Genomic DNA, 21,996 nt, shown 5'->3' with positions numbered 1-21,996 from the left:
CCTGGCTTGGTTACACCTGCTCTAAATACTCCCTGATGTCATATCTTCCATTTCTTATGTATGTTATTGCCATTTATTTATGCATTTCCAATAACATTTTCCCTCATGTTTTTGTACATATTTCAGAATTCAGAGAAGTTGGTTATTTCTTGTTTTGGGAAATGAGGTAGGTTAAAATGTGAACAGAAATTAAAATTAAAATGTGAACAGAAACAAATTTCTCCCTAGGCCCAGATTTCTCCCTGAGCACATATACCGATCCTTACCAGGCTCTGTTTCTTCCTGTAGTGCCTTTTATTACATTTCTTTGTGATTTCTTCATTTGCATTTCATTTGCATTTCTTCGTGATTTCTAAAGTTTTGGAGTCCTGCGGATGGGCGCATCATATTGTCGTGTCAACAATAGCAGGTCATTAACAAATATGTGGATTGCTCTGTTATATGCAAAATATTGAAATGGCGCTCGTCTGTCATTCTTTGGGTCCCTGGTGCGGCAGAACAGTACAGCTGCATAAAGCATTGGCTGCTTCGCAAATATATCCACATGTGGCAAAGAATTTACAACAATCATCATCTGCAGTAGCGTTGAAAGAAAACACAGGTCAGCACATCAGTGAATGAATGTCGAAGCATCAAGCCAGCTTGAATTAAATCCCACCAAAAGAGCTGCAATACTTAAACTTATCTCTGTGGCCTTAATCTCCACAGCAGAACAGTCACCATCCTTTTGTTGACCTATATTTATTTGCTCCAACCCAGCAGGGAACAAATGCGTATTAATCCCTAGTTTCTCAAGGTACAGGATACACAAATAGCTGCTGCCTGCAGTTCTAAATAGTCATATCCAGCAGCCAGAATGCATGTAGCTTCAACCATATAATAAAGAGCCCAGATGAATCAGAGCAAAGGACTATCTGGTGCAGCTTCCTGCTTTTAACAGTGGCTGTCCAATGCCTATGCTCACAAGGAGGACATGGGAGCAACAGCCCTCTTCTGCTATTCCCCAGTGACTAGGGATGCAAGGATGTGTCAGTCTTGGTTTTCTATGTCTCTCATTCCCCCAGTCTTAAATTCAATTCTCCACATTTCTGAAGTAATTTGTGATCTGCTTTTTTTTAATAAAAAATTAATAATCATGAAAATACTTCAGCATTTTGGTGCAAAATTCTCCTAAGAGACACACTTTTGAATGCAGTTTGTACGCATTTTTACAAGCAATTTCTCACAATGTAATGTATTTCTGTATGTTATTTATTACCCATATATTCATTTTTATGCACCTAATGTAAACATTTTTGTAAGCACTGTTTGGTGGGAGAACTGCATTGCAAAATTCAGGTTAGTGAGCCTTTTGAAGGCCGTCTGTGTTTCAGTTTGCATATTGTTCCGGAATGTAAATTTAATAGTTTCACTTTTAAATGGAGGTTACCCTCCCCCCAAAAACTTGGGGTAGCCTGAACTGTACTGTGTTTCTATGTAAATATGTGAGGTGACTAGATGGGCCAATATCAGATGTAAAATATTCAGGCATTTAACCAATATATCTTGATGTTCTAAAATGCACATTTCCACTTTGAGTATTTCCAGCATTTTTCAGATCTTTTGATGCTTTTGCCAAAAATTGGAGGAATGGTAGTTTATCTGTAGTTTTGGACATAAGCAAAAAGCCCATTTGTCAAAAGATTATGAAATGAAACTTGCAACATCTCTCAACCATTATGCTGTTTAGTGATAGGGGTTATCTGTAGCTTGCATAGCCTAATATTATATTCCCAAAAAAGTCTATGGGAAAATTACAAAGATAAATCATTCTGATTCCCTTCCACCCATTAGTGGCAGACTTGGGGCTTTCGAATTTCAGCAGCGCTCTGTGTGATGCCAAAATTTGGCACCTCCCGCCTCTCGCCTTCTGTTTCACTTCGTTGTTGTGGTGTCCCCTGAAACATTCTCTCTGCTTGATGCCCACTGTGGGCGAACCAGTCATGCTTCCCTAAATCTGCCTCTGCACCTATGTCCCATAGCTTTTCCCTTGTCATCTTTGGGTTTACTGTGGAAGAACTAAAAGATGTATTCTGTATGTTAATTGTATGACTAGTTTCTGCTTAGTTTGTGTAAGGATTCTATATTAATATGAGGTGAAGATGGAAGTATAGAAAGTCAAATTCAATTTTTATTAATGTCATGCTCTGCACAGAAACTTTCATAGAACTGACTGAATAGCTGATTTTTTAAAGTATTAGCTTGCTTTCTTATTACCTTATTCAAGAAAGATATTAATAAAGATGGGTGGGTGTAAAGGGCTGCTGAGTGACTCAGTATGATAGATCTGGTTCAGCATTCCTGTGCCCCTTTCTCACAGATGTTGATATATTGCAGAAATGTAATGTATTTCAGAAAAATGAAGGAAAGATGATTCAAATTTCTTATTTTGGACAGTAGCTGAGTTCTGTAAGGGCATGCTTCTGCAAAGATTCAGCTAATTAAAGTCACATTGATTTCTATGTGAGGGTTAAGCACATGTTCAATTCTCTCTCACCAAAGAACCACTGGGATGTTTAATGGCTGGGCTCTGCCCACTACTCCTTGAATGTGGGCAAGATGAAAAATGCAGCAAAGCACTTCTTCTGATTTCTTTAAGTTGAAATGTTTTTAAAATCCAGATATGATTGCACACTTTAAACCTTGGGAAATGGGAGTAAATTAAATCTGTTTTTATATATCCAAGTTGTAAAGACTCTGCAAGTATTTTGTAGGTCTGCATTCTCAGAAATGTTTTGAAAGGCTTTTACATAATCCTACCTAGCACTGCGGTGTGGATAGTGGATCAAAGGTGTAGACTTGTTATACACCCATGAATTTCATCCTCCCTAGGGATTAGCTTCCCAGAGATGTTCTGAAAGTTAATGGACAGTTTCTTCTAAAATAAATACAGTGCTGGCAGTGATGTTCAATAGGGACCTGGAAATAAAATACAGAGATTATGCAACCACATTTAAAAGAAGCAATCTATTTGAAGTGCAAAGTGTACTCTTCAAGTTAAACGGTTTCCCCTTCTTATATTCACCTACTTTACATGCTATGAAACAAATTTTATTTCCAAACAAATTGCAGCATATATATTTTCTGTACAAATCCACCCCTCTGGTCTTTGAACTTCCACCAAATGCTATTCCATCTTACAGGTCAGTCATCCATGTTGTTTTCTATTTATTCACACATAAAAATGGCATCTTGAGGCGGGAAATCAGCCTTGGGTGATGCTATCTGGTTTATGAGCATTTATTCTGTGATATGTTTCCCAAATGATGCTATAAAAATAGTATGACGGTCCATCAGGGATATGTATAGTTTAAGATAGAAAGACTTTCTTTCTTTCTTTCTTTCTTTCTTTCTTTCTTTCTTTCTTTCTTTCTCTTTTCTCTCTCTCTCTCTCTCTCTCTCTCTCTCTCTCTCTCTCTCTCTCTCTCTCTTTCTTTCTCTGTTTGTCTTCTAACTTACTTTTAAAAAACACTACACTACACCCCCCATATGTCTATAGTCAATTACTACAATAATGACAAGAAATCAAAAGTACAAGTCTCCACACAAACCCAATGCCCGGTACCATAGAAAACACACCAAGGTATTATCTCATCCTAACCTCCCTCAGGGTTGTTGTGAGAATAAAATGAGGAGGGGGGTTACCATTTATTCCCTTTTGAGCTCCTTGGGAAAAGGTGGGATATAAATGTATCCAAAAATAAATGAGGGGGGCAGTGGGGACAAGCATGTTTGCTCTGCCCCACCCCACCACTGGACACCTAATGTTAGAGATGGTAGTTACCGGTCACAACAGTGTTGCAGCATCAAAAAAAGAAAGAAAGAAAAGCTAATGCTATTCTGGACTGTATCAACAGAAGTATAGTGTCTAGATCAAGGGAAGTAACAGTACCACTCAATATAAGAGGGATATTGACAAGCTGGAATGTGTGCAGGGAAGGGCAACCAAGATGATCATGGGTCTGGAAACCGAACCTTATGAGGAACGGTTGAGTTAGCCTGGGAAAGAGGAGACTGAGTGGAGATATGATAACTATCTTCAAATATCTCAAGGGCTGTCATGTGGAAGATGGAGCAAGCTTGTTTTCTCCTGCTCCAGAGGGTAGGACTCAAACCAATGGCCAAGTTCAAAAAAGGGAGATTCTGACTAAACATCAGGAAGAACTTTCTGACAGTAAGAGCTGTTTGACAGTGGACCAAACTCCCTTGGGAGGTTGTGGACTTTTAAGCAGAGGTTGGATAGCCATTTGTCATGGATGCTTTAGTCGAGATTCCTGCACTGAAGCTGGGACTGGATGACCCTCAGAGTCCCTTCCAACTCTATGATTTCCTATCTATATGTCTATATCTATATGTAAAGGTAAAGAACCCTTGGATGGTTAAGTCCAGTCAAGTTTGACTATGGGATGCGACGCTCAGTGTGGTGTAGTGGTTAAGAGCGGTAGTCTCCTAATCTGGGGAACCGGGTTCGAGTCTCCGCTCCTCCACATGCAGCTGCTGGGTGACCTTGGGCCAGTCACACTTCTCTGAAGTCTCTCAGCCCCACTCACCTCACAGAGTGTTGTTGTGGGGGAGGAAGGGAAAGGAGAATGTTAGCCGCTTTGAGACTCCTTAAAGGGAGTGAAAGGCGGGATATCAAATCCAAACTCTTCTTCTTCTTCTTTAGGCTGTGGGAGCCACCGTTTGTTCGCCATCAGCTTTCCAGGTCATGCGGCCAGTATGACTAAACCACTTCTGGTGCAACGGGACACTGTGGCAAGTGCCAGAGTGCATGGAAATGCCATTTACATTCTAGTACGCATTTGAGGTTGTTCCATACTTGTTTTTAAAGTTTTAAAGTTCATTTTGTAAGTCACTTTAAGTTTCATTTTCTAAAAAAGTTGATAGCAGTAGAACATAAAACTCTAAATCTTGGTTGTGGATTCAAGCCCTTCATTGGGCAAAGTATTTCTGTACTGCAGGAAGTTGAACTAAATGACCCTTGTGGTCCCTTCTAATTCTACAATTCCATGATTCTTTGTATTACTACTACTACTACTACTACTGATGATGATGATGATGATGATGATGATGATGATGATATTTTTGTGTGTGAATCACTCTGGCATGCTTCAAAGGAAGTGATTCATAAACAAAACAAATAAGAATAATATGTGATTAAACACAATCTGTCTTCCATTCCTTGGGCACTAGTATGACAGAATGCTTAGAACCAGCTTAATAGGTAGGCAGGCAAGCAGGCAGGCAGGCAGGCAGGCAGGCAGGCAGGCAGGAAGACAGATATATTTGTGGTCCACTCAGATGTGACTTTATGGGTAACAAAATAGTTGCATTTTAAGTAGCAGTTGACATGGATTTGCCCTTAGCATTTTATAACATCAATAAAAAGGAAGGGATTAACACACATTACCTTGCAGCCATCTACTAATGTTTATATGCCAGTTGTTCAATACTAATGGGGCTAATCCCGTTTCCCTGTAAATCAACAGGATTTGGGCCTGTTCCATTAATGCAAAGTGCTCTTTACTACGGTCTCTCCTTTCCTTTCCTTTTTTTTTACACCCCTCATAATTCTGAGGGGCATTTTGCTTCTTAATTGCCTAATTATGGCAATGCAATTAAAAGGCCTTTTTAGATTCCTCCTCATGGCAAAATCCATCCTTGTCTCTAAGACATCATCATTTAAATGCCTGGCTGAAGAGCTGAAAAAGGGTTTGATTGGCATCCGCCAAAATCAGCGCCTTTATAATGACCTACACTTATTGACCTTACTTCTTTATATTTAGATCAGTTCTGAGCTTTGCTGGCAACTCTAAATGCATGACAGATTCCTCCTCTGCTGACCTCATCTGATATTGTCCAATGACACTCTTTTCTTTTGTTCAACTTCTATAGACAAGACACCCTTTCTTGTGATGACCTTTCTTTCTTCCACATGCCTTTCTACTGAGGTAGTGTGTAGACTTCCTCCTTTCTGTATTATATGCAGAACTTTTTTGTAATAGTATTCATTGGTACAGAGTCCCTGTGCCTCTTTTGTGCTTCCCATGGCAGCCATTTTGTGCTGGTACCCACAGCATTTTGATCAATATATTTGTTTTCTTCACCAAAAAAGCCCCCCCCAACTTTGTTTCAAGGTTGTCTTGTCAGCTTTTTTAAAAAATAAAATAAAATAAGAAACTCTACATTTCATCTTTCTGGATATGGGCTACTGTGGACCTTGCTTCTTTGCCTCAGACCAAATTGGACCTGGAGGCAGTCACACCTCAGAATGAGTTCTTCCAGCTGCCTTAATCCATTTTCTAACATTGTGAATTAAGTGACAGTAGGTGAGGGTGGTTTAGGAAGCTCAGGTAAGTTAGGGGAATTTCCACTGTGGTGTTACCTCTTTTTACAGAAAACATTAATAATCCAGTTCCAGGATGTAGTCTTTAATCCAAATGCATTTGGATTTGCATTCATCAGTGCACATGTAGCCAGAGGTCATGTTACATTGCCTCCAATTAAGGGGAAGGGTTGTGGCTCAGCCATAGAGCATTTGCTATGATTGTAGAATACCCTGAACCCCAGCATACCTGGAGATAAGCCCCACTGGTGCACACAGTCCCAAGGGCACTGCCAGAAAGTAGCCAGATTTTTCAAAAGGTCAAAAATTGGTCCAAGCCCAATGCTACAAGCAAAGTCCACAGGCAAACAGTAAGGCCAGGTTCCCACCTCTGCAGCAGATCCAGGGTCAAAAAACGTGGGATAAGTCCCAAAGTGGAATTCTCAAAGCAGCCAAGCCATGGTCCATCAATGTGGAAAGTTGAGCAGACACAGAGTCCCTTGCTTCCCTTTTATCCCTTCCAATCTTGACTGATGCATCTGGCTTTGCTCCAGCTGAGCACCTGTATCTCTCCACTTGATGAGGCATGTGACCCATACCTGTCCTGAGCCTCATCTACCTGAGTGAACACAAACCTCCTTCCAGACCTTCCATGATCCCCACCTGGTCAACTAGCGAGCTGGGATGTGTTCCCTTGCCTGCCTCAGTCTCCTAGAGTGCACCTCCTGCCGTTTCCAACACCTCAGAGCCCACTGTGTCTGCAGAGACAGGGGCACCTCTGGTTCTGGCATTGTGTCCTCCTCTCCTGGCTCCTGTGAACTGTCAGCTGCCCTACTGCCATCCTCTGATGGCCCACGAGCACCTTCTAAGTCCCCAGTCTCCCTTCCCCCATTTTCAGCTTTCCCCAGTGTGTACCAGGTGTGGTTACACCACTCACTGGGATTCTCCTACCCTTCCTCAGTGTCCTGCCAGTTCATGGGACAGAAGATCTCAGATGCAATGCAATAGCATTTCCAGGAAAGGCTGAGAGACCCAACTACGTGAAACCCTGGAGAGCTGCTGCCAGCCAGTACAGACAGAATTGAGCTAGATGGACAAATGGTCTGCTCAGTATATAGAACTGCTCCCTGTGTTCCTATATCATTGTGTGTGGTTCTCGGAACAAGCAGGCAATCTTCTCTCTGAAGGCATTTTCCCTACTAGGTTAGAATAGTGGCATCTAGATTTTTTGTTTAAACAAACCCAAACAAAGAATACAAACTATACGATTTTAATTTTATTTTTTTAAAAAAAGGCTGCAGAAATTTCACAATCACAGTACCTCAGCGTGGCCAGATTCTAGAAATGTCGTGAATAGACACAGGTAATCCCCATACAATACAGCTAAGTTAATGCATTTAGCACATTAGCTGCAGAACAGCTGTAGCGTGGTATTATGATATTAATGGTAACATGTAATAATGAGTCTAGAAATAGACTTGTCACTGTAAGTGAAACAAACCGCTTAGCTATGTAAGGCTATGCTTGGTGCTGTGCAGCAGCTATCTCCCATTACTAACACTCCTGCCTTCTTTATTTGCTTAAGTATTTCACAGTCCAGGTCTTCTTAACTACAGTAGGTGGACTATAATAAATCTTGTTCAGCATAAATGATTCACTCTGTGCAACATTTTCAATCTTGGTCTACATGGATTGCCAGTGGACCATAAATCAAAGGTAAATGGCCATGAACTTAGTTGAGGAGAATTATCTCACAGAGTGCTGGTTTAAGACTAAACCTATTTAAAGTGTCCATTTGCCGGCTGATAAGTGGGCAGGGGAATCCAGTGAATAACATGGCTGGATTCTCGCCTCCCTGCACCCTGAGTAATAAGCAGATAGCGTATCTTGCTGCTTTCTTCCAGCAGTATTTACTGAAAGGAAACACACAAAGCAACCAGAAGGATTTGATATAGATATATCTGAAGGAGGGCCTTGGGTGAATGGAAGCATCATGACCTTGTGGAAGTATCACTCAAACATTTAAATCTCACCTCTTCTCTTCTGTGATCTGAAGAAGTGTGCATGCACACGAAAGCTCATACCAAGAACTAACTTAGTTAGTCTTTAAGGTGCTACTGGAAGGAATTTTTTATTTCTTCTGTGATCAGTTACTGTATTGAACTTGTTTTATGCCAGGGCAACAGTGATGTATAAATGGCAATCTCCTATCCTGGAAAAAGACCGTAGGGGAATGTTATATCTAAGGATTTCCACTTGCTTGTGAGTACGGATTGTGCAGAATTGGGACACCTGATTGTGCAGATGTCCCAGTCAGGGCTGAAACCATGGCTCTGATCCTCTCTTTAGACACTTAAGTCCTACATGTGAGCAATGGGGTGTTTATCTTTTAGCCTGACTATATAAAACTGTTCTTCCTCTTCTGTACATATAGTAAAGGTATAGGAACCCCTGACAGTTAGGTCCAGTCGCGGATGACTCTGGGGTTGCAGTGCTCATCTCGCTTTACAATTCCAGGATACCTTATGAATGTAATGAAGGAGGTTCTGTCCTACAAAAGCTTAAATCACTATAAACCTGCTTGCCTTTAAAGCATTTCTACTACAATTGGCTAATGAAACTTGACTTCTGGAATCTTCTGCTTATTATATTTCCAGTTGCACACTTTTAAGGGTTTCCAGTAAGGGACGTGTTTCCTAAGAGTACACTTACGCCTTTTAAAAGGAATGTAATAAGTCACCTTTAATTCATACATAGTCTGGCAGCACAAAGTGAAGGAATTAGGCTCTATATCTTCCTGAATTTATCTAACTGTAGGTCATAATGTTTTCAGGTTTAGTGCCCAGCAGTTACAATGACCCCAGGAAGGCCTCAACTGTTTCCCCTTCTGTCCTTCTAATTTCCCAATTAGTACCCCTCCCATCCACCTAATTTCTCATGCTCTAGTGCTTGTCTCAACTAGAGAGGTACGTGACCTCTCAAAGTCCTCTATCATGTTGGTGGTAACAGAAATCAGGAGGGTGCCATTTCACCTAGTTTCTCTAGCAGGAGCAGAAATTTGTCCACTGTTTCTCTGGAACTCACCAAAAGCAGAGGTGGTAGCACAGTTTTTCTTGTCCTTTGTCTTTTTTTTTATAAGATATTTATTAAAGATTTTAAAGAATTCAAACAACTCAACATATTTAAGTCAACAAAAAAAAGAAAGCAAAAAAGAAACAGAAAACATACAAAAATACAGATAAAAAGTACATAAGAAAAAACCATAAAAGAGAAAATACTTCATTTTCTTAGGTATCACTTTCATAACCCTCTTTCGTGACTCCCTCACGTTTCCCTTTTCTGTTTCCCTGGTTACAAAATCATATTCCGCAATACTTCACCTTCTTTTAAAAGTTATTTTAAATTATATACTTCAACAATTATGTCTCCAATTTTACCTCTTGTTATCAAAAATTTAAATATTTATACTTGACATAATTATTCAAATTTCATCCTTGTTCTTATAGTTCAATTATTTTCATAGTCCCTTCCACTAGTTTACTAATGCCATATTATTTTTGTATCTTGCATCATTTTAACATTCATAGAGTTTACAATGCTTTTGTAAATAGTCCTTAAACTATCCGAGACCGGAGAGAAGAGACAGTGGAAGAGGACTGGAAAAAGTCTCCTTTGTCTTTTTGTGCTGCCTCTGCAAGTGACAGTGTTGGCAGCACCTGTGTTGGTAGTCCAGCTGCCATTTTGCACATACACACTCCACACACAGTGCCCGAGGCTTAGCAGCATTCTGGGACATATGGGGTGGTGGTGGCAGCCATTAGAAAAATGGTGGAGACTATTTTGGGAAAATTCTGCAAAGTGGAGTTAAAGAAAAGCATCAGAATTATTTTGTGAAAAATATCTTCTGAGAAAGCCTATTGCACATGTTCTTGCTGTTATGTGAGTGATTTTAACCATAGGTTTGTATCAAACAGTGTCAAACAGCTGATGGTAAGGCTTCCGTCACTGGAAGAAGAGAGAAACAACTTTCAGTGATTTTTCTTCGGGGGAGGGAGGGCTGCAGGAGAAATAGGAATAATTGGAAACTGATTCTCCACCTGGTATGCCGAGAGAAGTCTCACCATCTTGTGACACAGCTGGATATGACCTATTTTATTTATTTGAGGAATTTATATACCACTTAATGACAAACATTCCTAAATATATATTTTTTTAAATATCCTACAATGCATAAAATGAATTAATGTTTTTCATAAAAGTAGATGTACTGTAATGCTGAGCACAATTGCTTATTGCAGCACCCACATGTCAAATCCCTATGGTGCCTTTTAGGATGTACCATGCAATGGATCTCAGTCCAGAGCTATATAATGCACTAGACTGACCCAGACTGTCATTCTGACCTAGGCAGTCAAACAAGATGAATCTTCATGTCACTTCGCATTGACACATCATTTTTCTGTACAGCTGCAGTAATGGAAAGGTACTGAGTGCTTAAATCACAGTGGCAGCATTTCTTGGAGACTAATCTTAGTAGCAACAATTGGCTGGCTCATCTGATGGTTATCTTTTGTGGGGGAGATGACAATTTCTTTGGGTATTTTATTTAATACATCTGGTACTGTTATTTAATACTAACTTCCTAACCTGGTGTATTCCATTTGTTTTGGACCACAATCTCACAAACTGGATGCCTGGAGACATCTACATTTTTTCAAAATTGACATCATATTGTGTATAGCTTGAATACACCTTGTTGGCTAGTTAATTTGAATGACCCCAGCAGTTATAATGGGAGGGGGGTTATAAATAAATAGATTCATAGAGTTGGAAGGGACCTTAAGAATCATCTATTCCAACCCAAATATGCAGCTGTTTCAAATGGGGATAAACCAGCAACCATGGTGTTATCAGCACCACACTCTAACCAACACAACCACCAACTTTCAATTTGCTGGCTCATTGGTTTTTGGATGTATAGTGCCCCATGCACACAAACATTCTCAAAGGAATTAAAGGATGATACAGTGGTACCTTGGGTTACATACGCTTCAGGTTACATACGCTTCAAGTTACAGACTCCACTAACCCAGAAATAGTGCTTCAGGTTAAAAACTTTGCTTCAGGATAAGAACAGAAATAGGGCTCCGGCAGCGCGGCGGCAGCGGGAGGCCCCATTAGCTAAAGTGGTGCTTCAGGTTAAGAACAGTTTCAGGTTAAGAACGGACCTCCGGAACGAATGAAGTACTTAACCTGAGGTACCACTGTAGTTTGTACACAGCCACTCTGAAGCAATGAAGCTCCATCCACAGACACACGCTTCCAGATGCTACTGAACTGGGTACATGTTTCCCTTGATCTGCAAGGAGATATTTATACCTATCCTGGGCTATTTATTGTTATGTGTTACTGGGTACATATGACGAGAGATGGATGAAGACCAATAAGAATTCACATGAAGTTGCATGTGATTCAGCATGTGCACACAGGAAAAATCACTGCTGAGTAGCAAGCTCTCAGAGCAGGATTTTCTGCTCAAATCTTACTGAACAGGCTAAGGCAGCCCTAGGCAAGGGCCAGTGGTTTTTCATGTTGCAAACCCCCCAAACTCCTGTTAAAGTCAAGAGTACAGTCATTAAAACAAATTATATACTCCTTGACTTGTGGAACAAAAAAAAGTTTATCAAGTTTATTTTCAGGAAGTCCAGAAAAAAATAGTGTGAGAGCTACTACTGCCTTAATGGAAAAGTTGGAAGCACAAAAGTCATTGCTTGTGGTTAACTTCATAAAAGCAAGGTCACTGCAGAAGCACTGAATCCTAGAGTGAAGGGAGCCAATAGATTGCTTAGTTCAGCCCACTGACCAAAGGCAGTGTCTTATAACTAAAGTGTCTGTGACTTTTGATGACCTTCTCTCGAAAGCATCTAAGCGAGGAGACGTCCCATTCATTCCACTGAAAGTGTTTCAGACCTTATCTGGCTTGGTGGGGCCAGGATGTGAAATTTCCCCCATGCTTTATGTTTCCAGACAGTTACATCACACTAGAATTACAGCCTTTACATCTCCCCAAAAGAGGAAAAATTGTGATCGGCACATGCACACCTTTTGGGTGGGGAGATACACCCACTTTGGACATAGATACACAGGAACAGGAAGCACAAGAAACTCTTTCACATCCGATTCTACATGGCAAGGGAACAATCTCAAGATGATAATAGATTTTCCTCATTTTAATCCTCTACCTATGTGTTCATATCTTAAATCAGCCTTCAGATGTTTTGGAGTACAACTCCCATCAGTTCCGGTTAGTCCAAAACCTCTGGAGGGTGCCAGGTTGCCAAAGGCTGGTTTAAAATGACTGTGCCTTGCCAGAATGAAGCACTGCTACTGCTCTTTAGCAATGGGAAAAGCCTGTATAATAAATTAGTTAATTAGTGTTCTTTTTTTCTTTTTGTAAACAATTTCAGACTTAAAAGAACAAGTTTGACGGGGAAAGCTGCAAAAGAAAACTACTTGTTCACTGAGTAATCTTATAGCATCATAGAAAAGATTACCGGTACCTTTAAAACGTATGTTGCAAGCGAAGGGGTAGGTAGGAGGAAGTCCAATGGCTTAATTTTGTCTAGTAGGCTTGGGAAGGTAGTTTCATGCCCATCCTAACATTAAAAGTTTGCTTTTATGCATTTTAAGAAGCAATAAAGGTTTACAGCCAGATCTTCAAAATGCTTTGCTTGTACAAGTCCTGGGTTAATTAAAATTCAGGTGGTTATGAGTGTAAAGAAACTATTTAACCATGTCTAATGTGGATTTCTGTTTTAATGCTTGATTCTTGTGGAAAGCATACAATCTTAATCCTGCGCTCAAAGGCCTTTGAAAATGAAAAGCAGCAATAGTTTGAGTGTCTGTATTTTTATACTCAGTGCTTCATGTTAATTCCTGCAATACAATATTCCTTAATTTCTTAAACGTGATGGGATCCATTTCTGCCCTGCCACAGTATTAGCAAGAATCTGATGCGTTCTTGCTTTCCGGTAATCCCCACCGCCTGGTTTTAATCATTCCTATGTTCACGTCTTTTATTATATAACCGACTTCTTGCAAGGTATTGATATTGGATTTGCAGGCATCATTCTGAATTTCAGCAAACAGTTTTTTCTTCATACCTTCTTCTTCAAAGGTCTGCACAGACCTTTGGGATAATACATAGTCAACATCTATGTGTAATTTATTACCTTTAAGAATGTCTGCTATGTTTTAAATTACATAGGATGAGACCTGCATGTATAAGATAAGGTTACCAGATGTCCCCATTTCCCGGGGACAGTCCCAGGATTTACAAATCAGTCCCCATACAAAATCCTATCATTCCTATTGAAGTTGAAAAGTGTCCCCGGATTCATTGAAAAAAATCTGGTAACCTTAGTATATTATTATTATTATTATTATTATTATTATTATTAATAAAATGCAAGAAAGTCACAGAACGAACAAGCAAAAAAGCGGATGGAGGGTCTTTAGAACATAAGCATGGCTCCATTTTTTTATATCCTGGCCTAGAAAGTATTGGCCTTTGATCGTAACTAGGCATCTATGAACAAAAGGACTCTTTCTGTTCACAGACAGGACCAAGATCCAGCAAATTATTTCAACACACCCCACAGAAGAAGGGGAGACACTTTTCGCCATTCCTCCTTCTGCCTGCAATTTTGCCTACAATAAAAATATTACACACACCAGCCCCGCCCTATGTAGCTCAAGACTGGCCCCCTACTGCTAGATAACCCTAATTTCCTGAGGGGATCATAGGAGGGGTGGTAAACCAAGGTAACCAGATCCGAAATTGCAACAAGGCTTAAAAATGACTAAGCTCAGATGGTGAAGCTCTGACTTTGTCAAAAAACAAAGGCGCCCCCGCCCCCCACATTGCAATTAAGGTAATAGTTCTCCAATTTGATTCTGAACAAGTTTGAAAAGAGACTTAATCTTGGAGATCTTGTCAATCATTTTTAAATATAGTGGCTAGTGCTTGGAGAGTTTGTATTTTGTACGTAATTTTATATTTGAGACACATTCTACGTCATATGCTTACATGTATAGTTGTTCATGTTTAAATGATCATTATTTCTGATACAATTTCATTGCTTCTTGGGTTCCCGTGACTTTGTCATTTGGTACAAGCTTTGACCTTTCCCCGTTTCATTATTTATATTACCAAGTGTTGTTTTGTACCTCGCTGAATAATTAATGGGAACCTAAAACATTTTGTATTGATTTTTATATGTCCCAAGTCGTAGTCTTTTAAATACCTTCTTCAATTTATATGACTAAAAACTGCAATGAATATTGCATACAATTGGGGGTGGGGGAATCACCTCTTGGTGCCCTTGTTCCATCCCACCACAATTTTGCCTTCTCGCCACTCCACATATAGCAACCTTAGTGCCTCATAAGGTTTGAAGAACATCACCTATCGTCTTATATCCCCCCATGATGATAGAAAGGTTCATATGAATACAATCAAGACAAGACTAACTGCAGATAAGATGAATATGAAAGTCTTTCTTCATTTGAGCAAATGCTGTTTCTATCAAAATCAGGAAGTTTTGATTTATTTATTTTTGGCCCAATCATAGCAAGCCGAAGAGAATCGAGATAAACTTCACCGTAATAAGGCCAACAAAGGTACACAATATCAAATGAAATCAAATGGTTTTGGATTAATTTGGGGCAATAGCAAAGAACAAGTGGGGAGCTGGGAAATATACATATAGAGATTAGCTCTTTGTTGTAATATGTCATGTACGAAGCCACTCACCGGAATTTATACTATATAATAGCAACTTGTGCCTCCTTATGAATACAGGATTTAGTAAATGGCAGTGAAATGAGAGCAAATGAAAGCATTCTCTGATAGCTTGCTAATGGTGCAGGGCGGGTCTACCAATCTTGTAGGAGATGAGTTGAAATGTTTACCTCTTTATTATTCATTTCTACTGAGAGATAGAGGAGACAGAGCGAGTGATGCAAGAGAGTTCTTTCTTAACCAGTGGGTACTTTAATACATAAGCCTCTCTTCAAATAAATTTGCTCTTGTTCTGGTAAGTAAACACTTCCACAGTGAATTAAGCTTCCCTCCACACAGAAGGATCCTTGGCATTTATTTATTTATTTGCACTTCTTTGAAAACAAAGGATTATAGTCCCAGCAGATCTCATCCAGTATTTCACATTGCTCCTAATTTTTCCCCTTCTAATTTGTTGTTTTAACTTGGCTATTCCTATGAGCTTTGTTAGAAATATCTTTTCACGATTATACGAGTTAGTTTAACATAATACAACATGCCATGGTTTGTGTAGCACTGACAAGCTTATTATCTCCTAAGTAGGATTATCTGTGTGAGACTTTAAAATCTTAGCTAAATTATAATGCTATAGAAGCGTGCATCAAGATTCAGAAGTTATGTTGATCAGGTGGCTTTTTGTTGTTGTCGAAAACAACTTCCTGATTCCTAATAGCTTGTTTTCATCTATATGAAACATGCTCTTGTTTCAAAATAGCTTGTGAGGAATTTTATATGAGGAGAGATTAAAAAAAGAGATACACCAGAAGTGTTGTTCTACAATTATGCTGACAAATCTGGAGTCTTTGATTCGGGACTCAGGCAGGTCAAAAGGTTTTGCAAGTCTGTATTCTTGCCTCCTCTCTGTAGGCCCCAGTCCTTTCCCAAGATCCCTTCCATTGCCTAGTTTTATCAAAGTTTGAAAAAAAAGGGGGCGCTATGAGCCACACCTGGCACCAAAGGTTGGCATGACTGGGCCACACCTGGCACCAAAGGTTGGGGGCCACACCCCAACACAGGTCCCATTAAGAAGACCTCTCCTCTTCACCAGCTTATTCACTGCTCTTCACTCTGTTCCAGACAACAGTGGTTGTGAGAAGGAGGCACAGGAGATGCTGCTTCTGCACTTACTGATAGGTTTTCTGCCTGCCAAGCAAACAGGTAGTAGGAATGAGGAGGAGGAGGAACAGGAGCTGCAAGAGCTTCTGGTAATAATAGTGGCGAGGAGAAACACTCATTGTAGGAAGGGTACTGAACTTGGCACTGACATCAGCGCCTGTTTTTTGTTTTGTTTTTTAAACGCATTTGCTCATGCTGCTAGTGGTCAGACTCCCTGAGGATGCATCTGCTCATCTCTAAAAACGCCTTGAGGTGGCAACTTCTGGCAGAGCACTTCAATGCACAGTAGGCAGCATATAATATATACTGTGCTACGAAAGGGACCTCTTTCTGCAGCACATCCCCACACTCTCTCTTTATCTTCTCTGTTTCCACTCTTCTCCTAAGGATTGACAGGGGTAGAACTAGAATTGTTGGGCTGGAGCATTTCCCTGCCTGAGAAATCAAAAAGTCGTCTCTAGCTCATCTCATAAAGGACTTCAACTGATCCCCAAAAGCCAGTTGCTCTAATTAGTGGATACCAGGGCAATTGACACAGGCAGAAAGGAAAGTCACAGTTAAACTAAATGATTCCATCCAATGATATCATCCACACAATGATATCATCCGCACAATGGCACCATCCAAAAATCAAGTTCACTCTTTTAAATATTTGTGGGATTAAGCCAGGAGGCTTGAGCATATACAATTCCTGGCTGTTAACCTTTACTAGTTAACATGTGGCTGTATAAAAATGTGTTTATCGGTGGCATCTTATAAAGGCTTCCCCAGCGAGGATCTTCTTAACCTTCCCTTTGAGCAAATGGCACCTTCTTCTAGAGCAGTGTTCAGAACCACATTGGCTACCCCCAGCCTATACCAACAGTCAGCGCTTTTTTTCCTAAAAATAATGTTTAGGGGGCTACTCTCATTTTCCTACGCATATTGAAATACTGGCCCTCAACGAGGCCAAACTTAGATTCACAAAATGTTTTGGGGTATGCGTCCCCCTGGAAAAAAAGCACTGTCAACGGGCACAAAACCCTTGGAGACTGTTCCCCAAGCCGATGAGGAATCCTTATTTTGCCCCAAGTAATGGAGAGTGAGGTATTCCGCAGTTATGTCGTAATATTTTTACTAATGTTCATTCCCTTGAGCAGTATTTACTAAGAAAAATAAATTAAACCAGCAAAAGTTTTATGCTTCCCCGCCCCTAGAAAGAAAACAACAAACTTATCATATATCAAGAATACTTTTAATGAACACCTTGCTAAGTAGGGAATAGTCATCAAACGCAAGCTTGACTTTAATGCTGCTTCATTGAGACAATGGGATTTGCAACATTAACTTTTTATCTTGTTTTCTGTAATGATTTAACTTCCCTAATGGAGGCACAAGCATACATAAGCAGATTTGGGGGACTGTTCTTCTATAATTAAACCGTGAGCTCCAATTATTGTGAATCCAATATGACTGAGCATTAATACATTTGGAAGGGATATGGGTTGTATGAGAGCGTTTAAAAAAAACAAAAAAACCTTAAGATTTCAAGCCTGGAACAATTTGCTTGAGACTCCTTTTAATTATAAGTAAGAGAGGTGAAATTTTCCCCTTAGGTATTGCTAGAATAAATGTGGTTATTCACTCTATAGTTAAATATTCCTTTTGTACTTTATAGATCATTAGTGAACATTTAGAGCTACATTCACATGGACGTGCCAGTTCCTTTGTGCTGTCCTGGTGATGCAAAGCAGTTATAAACCCTGATTAATTGTCCAGTTTAAGGGCTGCAGTTCCTCTGAGCACCCAGAGAAGGGCAAATCAACCCAGATGTACAAGTATGTTCAAAACATGCACATTATTTTCCATAGGTTCACTATTTTGCTTCACTCCACAAAGGAGTAATGGTGGTGGGAGAATGTTGCAGAAGCTCATGTCACCTGCAGGGCAACAAACAGAGCCCTTTTGCAGTGGCGTAGCGTGGGGGGTGCAGGGGCGGGGTGGCCGCACCAGGCGCAACATCTGGGGAGGGGGTGGCGCGCTCACACTCGCAGCTCTCTGCCCCTACCTGTTAGGGGGCGCAAATTACTTGCCTTGCCCCGGGTGCTGACAACCCATGCTACGCCACTGCCCTTTTGACAGTTTTCTGGGGAGGTCTACAACTCAAGAGTGAAACATTCAGAAGGAGGGTGGACAGGAAACATTGCCCTCACTCTGAATGTGCTTTGTGATTATGACCAGGTCTGCATAGCACAGTAAGTCTAATGATGACTTACTGGGATTGTATGAATGTGCAGGATGCCGGAGGGGAACTTGCTGCTGCTTTGCTTCTCCCCAGTCTTTCTTACTCCCACACTGTACTGAAAAGGCTTGGCTTAGCATGCCATATGGACCCGGGCATGTGGTTAAACTCTCTCTTTGCTAACCATGAGCTGTAGCCAAAAACAAACTTTGGCTACAGCTTGCGGTTAGTCTGGCGAGAGCGCAGTGGTGTAGCGTGGGGGTGCAGGGGGGGCCGGCCGCACCGGGCGCAACATCTGGGGGTTAGGGTTAGGGGCGCAAATCCACGGGTTAGGGGGCGCAAATTACTTGCCTTGCCCCGGGTGCTGACAACCCACGCTACGCCACTGCGAGAGCGTGACCATGTGCCCCAGTCTGGATGATGTAGCAAACCAAACCTTAACATGGCAAAGGAGCAAGGCGCTAGATACCCCTGGCCCGCTGGGAAATGTTCACAGGGGAGCTGCCTAGCATCTCGAGGCATCTGCCTTTTGCCAGTGACACTGTGGGGCTGCGGAAGGTCCTTGGAGACACATTCTCCTCTTTGAGCTCCAGGAAACTGAGCTCCAGAAAAGCAGCCGGAGGTGAATCTTCCCCTTGTTGCTGGAGATGGGAGGACAGCTAGCTCCATTGAGACACACTGCCTGCTTCTTATATATATGAGGTTAAAATGTAGATTTTGTTAGTTCCATTTCTTCTTGTTATGCCTCTCATCCTTTCCACTGTAAGTTCTCATTAATTTATCAGAGAAAGAAGCAAGAACTCTGGTAGTGCATTTTTTAAAAAAAATTATTCTATTGAGGTATTTCCTTGTCCTTCCTGAAGCAGTTCTTTGGTTTGTTTTATTGTATTTTTAATATTTTGTTGGAAGGCGCCCAGAGTGGCTGGGGAAACCCACCCGGATGGGCAGGGTACAAACAAACAAACAAACAAACAAACAAACAAACAAACAAACAAATATAGCATAAAGGACCAGGGAGGAGCAACGAGACTCCTCTCTGGGATCCTGCACATCCACACAATTCTAATAAGGCATAGTTTAAGACAGGGATTGCCAGCCTGTTGCCAGCCACGGTGCCCATGAAAACTTTCACTTGTGTCCCTAGGAAGGTGCTCCAGAACTTTAAGTGTCTAGCCCTTCTAGAAAGTTATGGGACAAAATGTGTGGGCACCTTCTAAATGATTTCTGTGAAATGAGAGTGAGGGTGGTGACCTCATATATTTTTCCTGGTATGGAAGAATGTGCCCTGTTGCAATTAGCACCACTGTGTTGGGGGTGTGTTTGTGTGTGTGTGGGGGGGTTGTTGTCTGTAAAATCAATATTGTGTGATCTCCACAATCAGGACCAGCAGAACACAGCTGACTTCCCATGCTAAGCCTAAGGTTGTGTGGTTGTATTTCTCTAATTTTGTGTTCTGTCCTTCCCTGCACAACAGCTATTGTGTGACTGGTGCCAGAGCACTCTCAAATTCTGAAATTTGCCCACACACACATATATATATGTGAGCCTTGGTTTAAAAGATCAAGGCTCTGGTTCTCCTAGCTATGGAGAATATATTGATGTGTTAACAACAGAAGCTAGATAACAATAACACATAGTTTGGCTTACTATGTTGTGTGAACCAGGCCATAATAATGCAGCCAAAACTTAACTGGCTATCTGAATTATCCAGCTGTGGAGCTCCCTTCCATTAGGCATGCAATTGCTCCCTCTTTTTCCAGCTTTCCCCCGCAAAGTGAAGGCATTTTATTTTGTTCTCCGGATGACTGTATATATTTTTGAAGTCAGGTTGTTTTATAGTTTTAATACACAGCGTTTTATTGGTTGCTGTATACCACCCTGGGATGCCTTTGCGATGATGTGCGAGTTGGAACTGTAATAAATAAATAAACACAAGATCCATGACAGGAAAAAGAAGGCTGTTTTAAAATCTAAAAATGATGCCAAACCACCAGAAAACCATCATCAGTTGTTGCTCTGTTAGTGCATACACGTCTATAATGCATATTTTGCATCCATTTTGACAAGTCAAGTCTCTGGTCCTCATGGCTGTGGAGAAAATATTGATGTGTTAATAATATCATCTAGAAGCTAAGAAACAATAACTCATCTGAACAGTGATCTCTGCATGGGAGAGTGCTCAAATGTCTGGCATCGCACCCCCTCCTCCCAGGATTAAGAAATGAGAAAAAGCCTCTTTACTGAAAGCAATTAGTACAGAATTTTTGGCAGTGGGTAGGAAACTTCCACAGATCCCTCTTTAATCTCAAGGTTGGGGCTGGGGCATAATCATTTTCCTTAATGTGGTGCAGTTGATTTTTTAAATCCCGCTTTTCATCTCTCACTTTTTGCAGCTTCTGGTTTCCCAACAAGACTTCAGGATTAAGGTAGCTGGAAGGACTCACAGGGTCCAGGGTGGGGCCCAAACTTTAGGACTGTAAGTGAGAAAAGTCGTGGACTTATGTTTAAAACGTAGGCCTAACACACTCCCCGCTGCCACCATGGGCTCTCTTAATTCTCTCTGTGGTGCTACCACAGTGAGCAGACACCAGAATATTTGCAATATCTACATCATCACCTTCAAACAGATGGTGGTCCACATTATGGGGAGATTACATCTGCCTGAAGAATAACATGGCTGCTGATAGATTGATTAGTCTTGATGTCTACATGCATGTCTTGTGAGCGCCTGATGAAAAACAGTAACATTTTTACCACACACACACCCCACCCTTCTTTCTGTATAACTGCTTCCATAGGATTATTCCAAAAATCAATTCCTTGTGATTGGCAGGACTGTTCCCCCAGAGCTACACAACAAAGGTACACATCTCACAATACGGTGGTGTCCTGTTGACTGAGTAGATGGACTGGTTTGGAATAGCCTAACGTAGCTGGAGAATAATCGTTTCCTTGCCTCGGTGACATAGCCAAAACCACCGGGTTGTTTATACAGAAACACTACAAGCTCCTCAATTTCCTTCAGGCAAAGATTCAGCAGCTGATGACAAGAAGCCAAAAAACGTTGCCGTGACTGCAAGGTAGACATTCCATGTTTCCTAGGCAGTTTCCTCTGGCTCCTCCAGCAGACGCCAAGACTTTGTCACATCCTGTTAAAACATAACAAGTGTGAGAGCTTCCCACTTTTGGGGGGTTTGGGGGTGGGGTGGGGGTGCCCTGTTCATTTCTCCAGGAGCCAAAACTGATAAAGATTTCATCATTTGCCATGCACAATAGCTTTGGAAAGGACCGCACTGTCTGCCTCTGTGGCCCTGACAATTATTTTGCACATCCGTTGAGAGATTTAGTAGCAGCGTCAGCCAGAGGCTGGAGGAGGAAGGATAAGGTGTGGAGCCTCTTGAAGTTGGGCCATGGCCATGAAAGGTGAATGGAAACACTTGGGGTATTATGCTG

This window comes from Podarcis bocagei, assembly GCF_964188305.1.
Source record: "Podarcis bocagei genome assembly, chromosome: 3".
Taxonomy (NCBI): Eukaryota; Metazoa; Chordata; class Lepidosauria; order Squamata; family Lacertidae; genus Podarcis; species Podarcis bocagei.
This window is presented reverse-complemented; position numbering follows the sequence as displayed.